An 8,593-nucleotide genomic window follows, 5' to 3' on the forward strand; every position below is an offset into this window, starting at 1 on the left:
TGAGGAATTCACTTCTATGGCTCTGAACTTGGTAAATATGATAGAAAAACAAGATACGCCTAACGATTCTTGTATTGCATTTGACCCTAGTGATACCATTAGAGTATCCGATGGCCCTTTATACATAGTTGTGAAGGTTAAGGATATACCTTATCGTGGCCCTCTTGTTGATCCCTCTTGTGTGGTTAACATCATCACTGAAGAGTATCTTTTCACTTTATGATTGCATAAACCAATATATGATGCCTCTAATATAGTCATGAATTTATTTGATGGATTCCCTTGTCCTACCATTGGCTCTATCACCCTTCCTATTGAAGTTCATACTAAATCTATGGATGTTGACTTTGTTATCATACCCTCTTCCGAGCAATTCCATGTGAAGTTGGTCTATCCTTGGCTATCTTCCATGAAGGCTATTGCTTCTCCAATCTATAAGTGTTTGAAATTTCCTCACAATGGTGAAATCATAACTATGAACCATAGCTTATTTAGATCATCTGAAAGAAGCCCTGGCATTCCTATTGATTTATTTTGGCCTAAGCAATTTCAATCTCTTCCCTCAAGGAGCGATGCTCTTTTTCAATCTTATAAAAAATGGAAGAAATATATGATCATATCCCTAAGTCAACCTAGATCCCCAACACTTGACATTCCTATCATACTTGAACATGAAGTTATTCCCCTTGCAGATATAACTAATCTCCCTCCCAAGGAAGATATTCAAACTATTCCTATGGATGTGATTATGCCTTCTCCTAAAATGAACAACAATATTCCTCCTAAGGTTAGACTTGTACTTCCTCCTCATGATGGACCTGGTCTTCTTCCTACCACTAACATTCCTCCTTTCTATGGCGTAGTTCCACCTCCTTCCTCTTATAGAGAGAAGAGGCTTTCTTCTCCTCTTGTCCAACCTAAAACACCTCAACCTAAACCTTCAACTATCAAAGAGAAAAATATTCCTACTTTTTCAAATGTTCCTCCTCCTTCTCACCCTTCCACTAAGACTTGACAGAATCGTTGTGTGAGAGAACACTGATGAAGATGTCGTGTTCGATCTCGTGAAGCTATTCCTCAAAATATTCAATCTCCTAGAACTCCAACAGTTGAAATGATTCTCTTTTCTCCAAAACAAGATGTTGAGCCTACATCTCCAAATCATAAGTTGCACAAAACATGTGATGGTTTTAGTCCTATAAATATTGATGAAGACATAAGTGAAAATATTATTCATGATGGCAATACAACTCCTAATGCTTCTGATAGTGATTATGAATATGTTGATATGGACAAGCATTTATCAACTGAATTTTCACAAACCTTAATCCTAGCTCCTAGAATCGAACAAAGTGACTTAGCACATGAGAATAGTCCTTGTTTGGATCTTGTGATAGCTCCATCTGTTGTGCTCGATGTCGCTCCTCTGGCATGCTGCTCGCCTTCCCGAAATAGTGATCAACAAGATCGGGAGGCAGATGTCATGCTAGATTAGCAATATTAGCACTGTATATCTTCTCTCTCTCTCTCTCTCTCCTTTCTTTCTCTTTTGTGACAATTTTTCTATTTGTATCCCAATTCTTTTATTTTTCCCTCATTGTCTACTTGAGGACCATGCAAAGCATTGCGATAAATTCTTGGTCTCTTTCATGTTGACTCAAAAGACTCTTGTCTTCCCTTTCTTCCAAGGAAGTTTCTTTTCTTTGGGGAATGACGATTATTACATGCATATACATATATGATATACATGAGTTGTCATACAACATACCGATCCTGAGGAAAGTGAAACTACCTCGTGTTTTGTGTTCATTATCCTTGGGTTTATTCCTCACTTGGGGGCTAAGTCCTTGTGATAATAGGATCCCTCTCTTTTGTCTTTCTTGGGTGTATCCTACCTTAAAGAAATTGCTCCCAATAAGGCACGCATGATCGCATTAACATGGCATAGTACACTCCGCTCATATTTTCCTTCTTGATACTTAGAATTATTTAGTGAACTTGGATTTGCTTCATACTTTTGGTATCTTTTTTGTGACTCATAGTGAGGGGAACCTTGCTAGTTATAGTCATGGTTTTCCCTTTTTGATCTTCCCTTTTACTTTGTCAATTGAAGTCGTAAGATCCTAAGTCCATTGGCAGCTTGGTGCATCTTGCCTCCTTGATGTGGTAGAAGTCTTTCAATATTGTTTCCTTGTACTTTACCGATAGTATTGGCGTACACTCATACTCCCGCTAAAGTGGGGGCTAAAAGTAGCATCATAAAATTGCAACCCTTGCAGTTTTTGACCACATTAGGGTGCTCACGCATGCAAATCGAATCCCTAGGCCTAATCGGAGACCAGAGACTTGCTCGACACGTAAAAACAACATCTTTCTTTCCCTCCGCACTGCCCTAACTACATCTTGTCCTAGAAAAAAGGATAGGACAGGGGCGTGGTGCCCTTGTCCCCCTAGGATAGGGGTATGGCACCCTCGTCCCTTCCCTATTTTGGGGTAGGACCCTTTCCAATTTTGCATTGGAGGTTGTGCATTGAGCAGGGAAATTCCCCTACTGTCGGCCTGTGATAGAAAATCAGTTTAATAACCTTATTGACAAGTATATAAGTTGCTTTTGTCCTCTCATTTGCAGAATTTCAACAAGAAAAGAAGTTCAATAAGAGATAAGGTGGGCATGCGATCAAGCATTCAAAAGCATTCAAGCATTCAAGCATCCCTTTCAAGCATTGAGTATCTCAAGTCTCCTTTCAAGGCTAGGTGTTGCATTCAAGTCAAGGATTCAACCATTGAAGATGAGATTCATTCCAACATTCAACTTCATACAAGCAATTCTATCAACATTTCTATCACAACCTCCTTTGAGGTGATTTACAGTTCAGTCTTTCATTTACATTTACTTGCAATTACTTTATTTCATCATTTGGTTAATTCCAAAATTGGGGTTTGATCTGAAGGAAAACACCCAATCACAACCCCTTTTCTTCTCTTTTCTATGTGTAAATTGCAGGTGGGCAGCTATAATTTCGGGTTTCGACTCCATTTGCAGAGGCGGAAAAACCCTTTTCATTTCGTGGATTTTTTGGAGGACTGTGTACACTTTCATCATGGTCCAAGCATCTTTTTTCTCAAATTTGTAGGGCGGTTTTGTCTCAACATATTATTGCCAGATCCAAATGCATAGTTTCATCCTATGCTTCTATCTCAAGTTATAATCAGATCTTTGTCACTTTTTCACTTGCTCATAAGTACATAATTCAATCAATTCAAATCTCATTCTAGAAGAGGGGATTAACTTACCATTCTTATATCACTCAAAATTCAATCTCCTTCTTTGGAGATTGAATTTGGTGCATTCCCCCCCCTTCTAATTTTAAGGCATGAAAAGTGTTTGAAGGGGAATCCAAAGTGAAACTTTCATCTCTCCTCGAAGGGAAGAAAAGCTTTCCTCTAGATCTCCATCATTCACCCCTTTTTCAACATTACAAATTACTTAGATGAATAATTAGCGTGCGATTGATGAGACATTTTTAGGTATCGACATTTGCCTCTCTTTGACACAATGTCAAAACTTTGTTTCAAAGAAAATGAAAAATGTATGCCCTAGTATGCCCCAACGACACTTAGGGTGTAAATATGCCCCCTCGAAAAAAGTGGTTGAAAAATTGTGAAATTAAGACCATTTTTTCGAAAATATGCTAGTAATCGATCAGGTGAAGTTTGGTGAGGTTTCGATCTCATTTGATATGGCTACAACTACATTGAATTTGGAGGGGACCATGGCCGTTAGGGTGGCAAAACCCTAATTTTGAACTTTAAATTGGAAATTGGTTTTGATTTGATCTCATTTGCACTCATTTACTTTGTAGGAATTCCTTTGATATTTTAGTGCTTTCGGCATCCTTGGAGCGAGATAGCGGGTCACAAAGCAAGGCTGCACTTGTCTGAGCGAGTGTGATCATATCAAAGACCTCTTGGCATTGGCGACATTGTGATTCTTTCAAAAAAATTGTACGTATTTGTCTGTATTTCCCAAATTTTTCATCGGTGTTTGTAAGTGAAAAAAATTTGTGATTCCCAATTGATAATATAAATGCGCAGTTGATTTAACTGATTTGCATTTGATTTAATTTCTCGCATTTGAATTTAGTAGGTTGTAATTGAAAATATTATTGCGCAATTGATAATAATGGTGCACAATTGATTTAACTGATTTGTATTCGTTGTTAATTATACACATTTGAAAATATTACTTCGCATTTGATTTTCCCATAATATTTTTGTTTTTCTCTCGATGCGAATGACACATCTAATTTGTTTTACATATCTCAAATGTAGGTGCATTATCCAATCTTGGTAGCAAGATAGACGAGGCCAGATAGTCTTGATCGATGCCATGAGTTATATGTCGAGGGTACAACTTAGCTTCAACATGTTGGCTTATATCATATAGTGCACTTGCCTGAGGTTATAGCCAACAAGGGCATGGTTACTACATTGATTGAGTGGTGGCATTTGAAGACTTGCTCATTCCATCTTCTGACAGGTGAGGCATCCATCACACTTTAGGATGTGTGGTGTACTCTACACATTCCCATATATGGTGCACAAGTTACATTTGATTGTAGTGATGGAGTACCTACCTTATGTGCTTTGTTTGAGTGTTCCGAGGATGATCTTCATATTCGGGGTCATTATTATATTCATTGGGATTATTTAGATTATAATGATCTCACTATTGTTCTTTGTTGCATTGTTGCTAGATTATTGACCCCTTATAGATGTACGCATGGTTTCCTTATTACATGGGGACGAGTGGTTCATGATATGGTTATTGATAGATGAGTGTTTGCTTGGGGTCCCTGTCTGCTTGCTACTTTATATCATTAGATGCATGCCATTGTATATTTACAACAAAAATCCATTGGATGTGGTGTTACTTTGCTCCAGATATGGGTTTGGGAGCACATAGCTATATTTCATCCTATGATACATGTTTATTTATAGCCAGAGCAGCCATATGCCTATAGATATACTATTGGAGTGAGACATAGGGCTTCGGGTAACACTTTGTACTGGTGTCATCAGATTGATACCTTACAGTACTTCTCATGGAGACCTTATCTTTCTTGCCTTGGTTGGGCTGATGATGCCCAACACCTTCCTTTTTGTCAACAATAGAGATAAATTTATTGGGCGAGATGTTGGTGGTCACAGAGTTATTGATATGCATCTTCTTGGTTGTGTACTATAATAGTTTGGGGAGATTCAGGGTGTTCCGGATGTTACAACCTATTTTGCTCGTACTACTCGCGAGATCGCTAATTGGGGTGCATGTGTGTAGCCTCATGTTTCCATTGCAGAGTTTGATGCTCTTGCGCCTGTTCAGTGGGGTTGGTTAGTTGGTGTTGCAGATCCAGGCTCCACACCACAGTATGATATATGATGGTTACAACATAGGCCCATACCTTTGACAGATCCGATAGTATTGATTGCAGCTCAACAAATTAGGCAAAACATGGATCCTAGGGGGAGAGGGAGAGGATGAGGGAGAGATGGTGGGGGATGAGATGGAGGAGGGAGAGATGGAGGTCGAGGAGTACGGGATAGAGGAGGGAGAGGTGGAGGTCAAGGAGGATGAGATAGAGGTCAAATAGATTTATTAGTAGCAGTTGCAGAGAAGGTTGAGAGTGGAGAGGAGGATGTGGATATAGGTGGAGACACTGCATCTACGAGTAGTTCTGATGGGAGCGATAATGATAGCGGTGAGTCAGTGTCAGGCTCATCGAGGAGCGATGGAGATGAGGGTGGAGATGGTGTACATGATATTGATATGCCCCAGGTAATGGAGACAAGAGGTGCAGAGGGAGGTGATGATGAGGAGATACTGATGGCTTAGGTTAAGAGTTTGGAGGACTTGGTCTCTACTTTGTGGCAACGATGGATAGAGGATAGAGATATGTATTGGCAGGTGATGGAGGATCTTACTACAAAAAGGGATAATCTCCAAATGCAGAGAGATGATGTAGTGAGACGGATGCAGTTGGTACAGGCCGCTTATGACCAACATTTTGCTCTGAGTACTGATGCGGGCAGACATTCTGAGAGACTTTACTACGCTACATAGAAGGCCTTGTATTATAGACACCTCTACCATGTTGTTGTACCTGAGGCATAGAGAGCTCTAAATTTTAGTGAGTTTAGAAGCCATTCTAGTTCTAGTAGGTCTTCTACGTAGAGGACCAACAATGGTGGTGTTATGGGTCCACCTTAGACATCTTCAGGACATCCTGGAGATGGATCTAGCAGGCAGGATCCTCCTAGACATAGAGGTGACATCAGTTGAGATGCTTTGTTATTGATGAGATATGATGTAATTTTGACACATTGATGAGATATATGACATGCATTTTTGGCAATGAGTTATGCCTTATTTTAGGATGCATTCTATGATCTAATGTTTTTGCTTTTATTGCATGCTTACTTGATGATGTAATTAGTGTGAATATGATATGATGCAGTCTATGTGATGTGGCTTTCATTAATGATGTATGAATCTATTTGTGATAATGATCTAAAATTGACTAAGTGAAATGCTTGTGATAATGCAACTATTACACAAAATGTGAATGTGCAAAAATGACCTAAAGCAACATTATATGAATATGTGAAATGATTTATGTGATATGCAATGTGATGTTTTTGTTGTGTCAAAATAAGTGTTGAAATTTGTGAATTTTAGAAGAATGTTAGTTGTTAGATGGAAAATAGATAAGAAGTTATGATATGAAATGATAAATCAATTGAACCAACCTTTATTTATTCCAGAAGAAGATTTGATAAGAACAACTTGATTGATAATATTTTGATGAGAAAGGCTTTGTTGCTTATTCATAGTGCAATACATTATCATAATTGAGCCTTATTATGTAACAATGAAGCTTATTACACCAGGGTATGAGGAACCAAGATGCATAGATATATCATTGCAAGAAACAAACATGTAGTAAACAAGGAATGAACCCTCCATTTCGGAAATTATGTTGGGAGTTGAGGTATGTGCGATATTCACAGAGCAAATGTACTTATCATAGACACCAACAACACAGTTTTGCCAAAAATTCATCGGTTCAAACCACAAACAACAAACAAAGAAAAGGATCATGCCCATCACGACTCCTCTAGTCACTTTTTGGACATCCTTGAGTAGCTAAAAGCAATGATCTTCGCCAATTTGATAAAAATATTCAACCAAAATAGACAAAACTTAGTAGTTGGACTGACTGTATCTTTTCTTTGATATGTTTGATGTGATTTTGATAATGTTTGGTTTTAGAAGTTTTGGACCACGTATAAGACTGACCTGTCTGGTTTCGAGTGTACCAATTCTATTTAAGATAAGATGTTGATCACGTTGATAGTTTGATAGTGATTCGATAGATTAGACAGGTGATCAGCTTGATTATAGATGTTTTGACAAGATAGACGTATCCTTTGTTTAACTTCATGCAAAGTGTTTGATGGATATCTACTAGGGTGTTGGATTCTTGCGAGACATTTTATTGAAAGTTTTTAATTGATTTTTTAATGTTTTTTGTATTTTGTGGATTGATATTTGAATGTTTTTGGATTAATTTTTCAAGACTTTATCTGAATGTTTTTGGTTGATTTTTTAGGATCATATTTGAATGTTTAGGGTTGATTTTTTTTTTAGGATCGTATTTGAATGTTTAGGGTTGATTTTTTTTTTAGGATCGTATTTGAATGTTTAGGGTTGATTTTTTTAGGACTTTTTATGATTTTTATGATTTTTTAGTGATGCCCCCAAGTATGAAAATCTATGATGACATGATGATCTGCAGAATGTGGTGGAGACAATGAATTTTTGATATGAGTTATGCTAATGCAGTATGCGAAATGAAGATGCAATACCTATTCAAACAAGGATGAATGTGGGTAACCTTCATTCTAAAATGTACTGATTGAATTGAAGGTGTAAAACGTTTTAGAGATAGGAGTTCAATCCATTCTCAAAAGAATTTAGACCATCCAATTTAACACATTGTGTATTCAAGATTAATGAATAGAGGCATGGAAAAATTCTCCATCAATTCTTGAAACTTTGATCTTATTTTGCCAATGTGTGCATTTGAATTCATTCTGACACATAACCATCCAAAACCATTGGAATCCTATGTGGCTAGCTACGTGAGTTATTCTAACTTCAAAAGCATCCTGGATAGAGCTTCACTACCAACAAGCTTTTAGGGCTCTGACGAGGTTATGCATTGTAATCTCTCAAATATTGTTCCATTGCTAGCAGATGTCCATAGCCCTGATGGAGTTATCTGTATATTCCCATAGTCAAGATTTTATTGTTGCACTTGTATGCGTGATATTTCAATAAGATATCATTATTTATTTTTCATTGAGATAGATATTTGGCATAGTATTTTTCTTTTCTTTTCTTCATTTTCTTTTCTTCATTTTCTTTCCTTGACTTGTAAGTAATGAAACCTACTTGGGTATGACAATCACAGTGGCACTAAAGAAGAATTTTGGATTTTTCACTATTCACATGACCAACTAGGTATCTATA

Source organism: Cryptomeria japonica, chromosome 6 (assembly GCF_030272615.1).
Source record: "Cryptomeria japonica chromosome 6, Sugi_1.0, whole genome shotgun sequence".
NCBI classification, from domain to species: domain Eukaryota; kingdom Viridiplantae; phylum Streptophyta; class Pinopsida; order Cupressales; family Cupressaceae; genus Cryptomeria; species Cryptomeria japonica.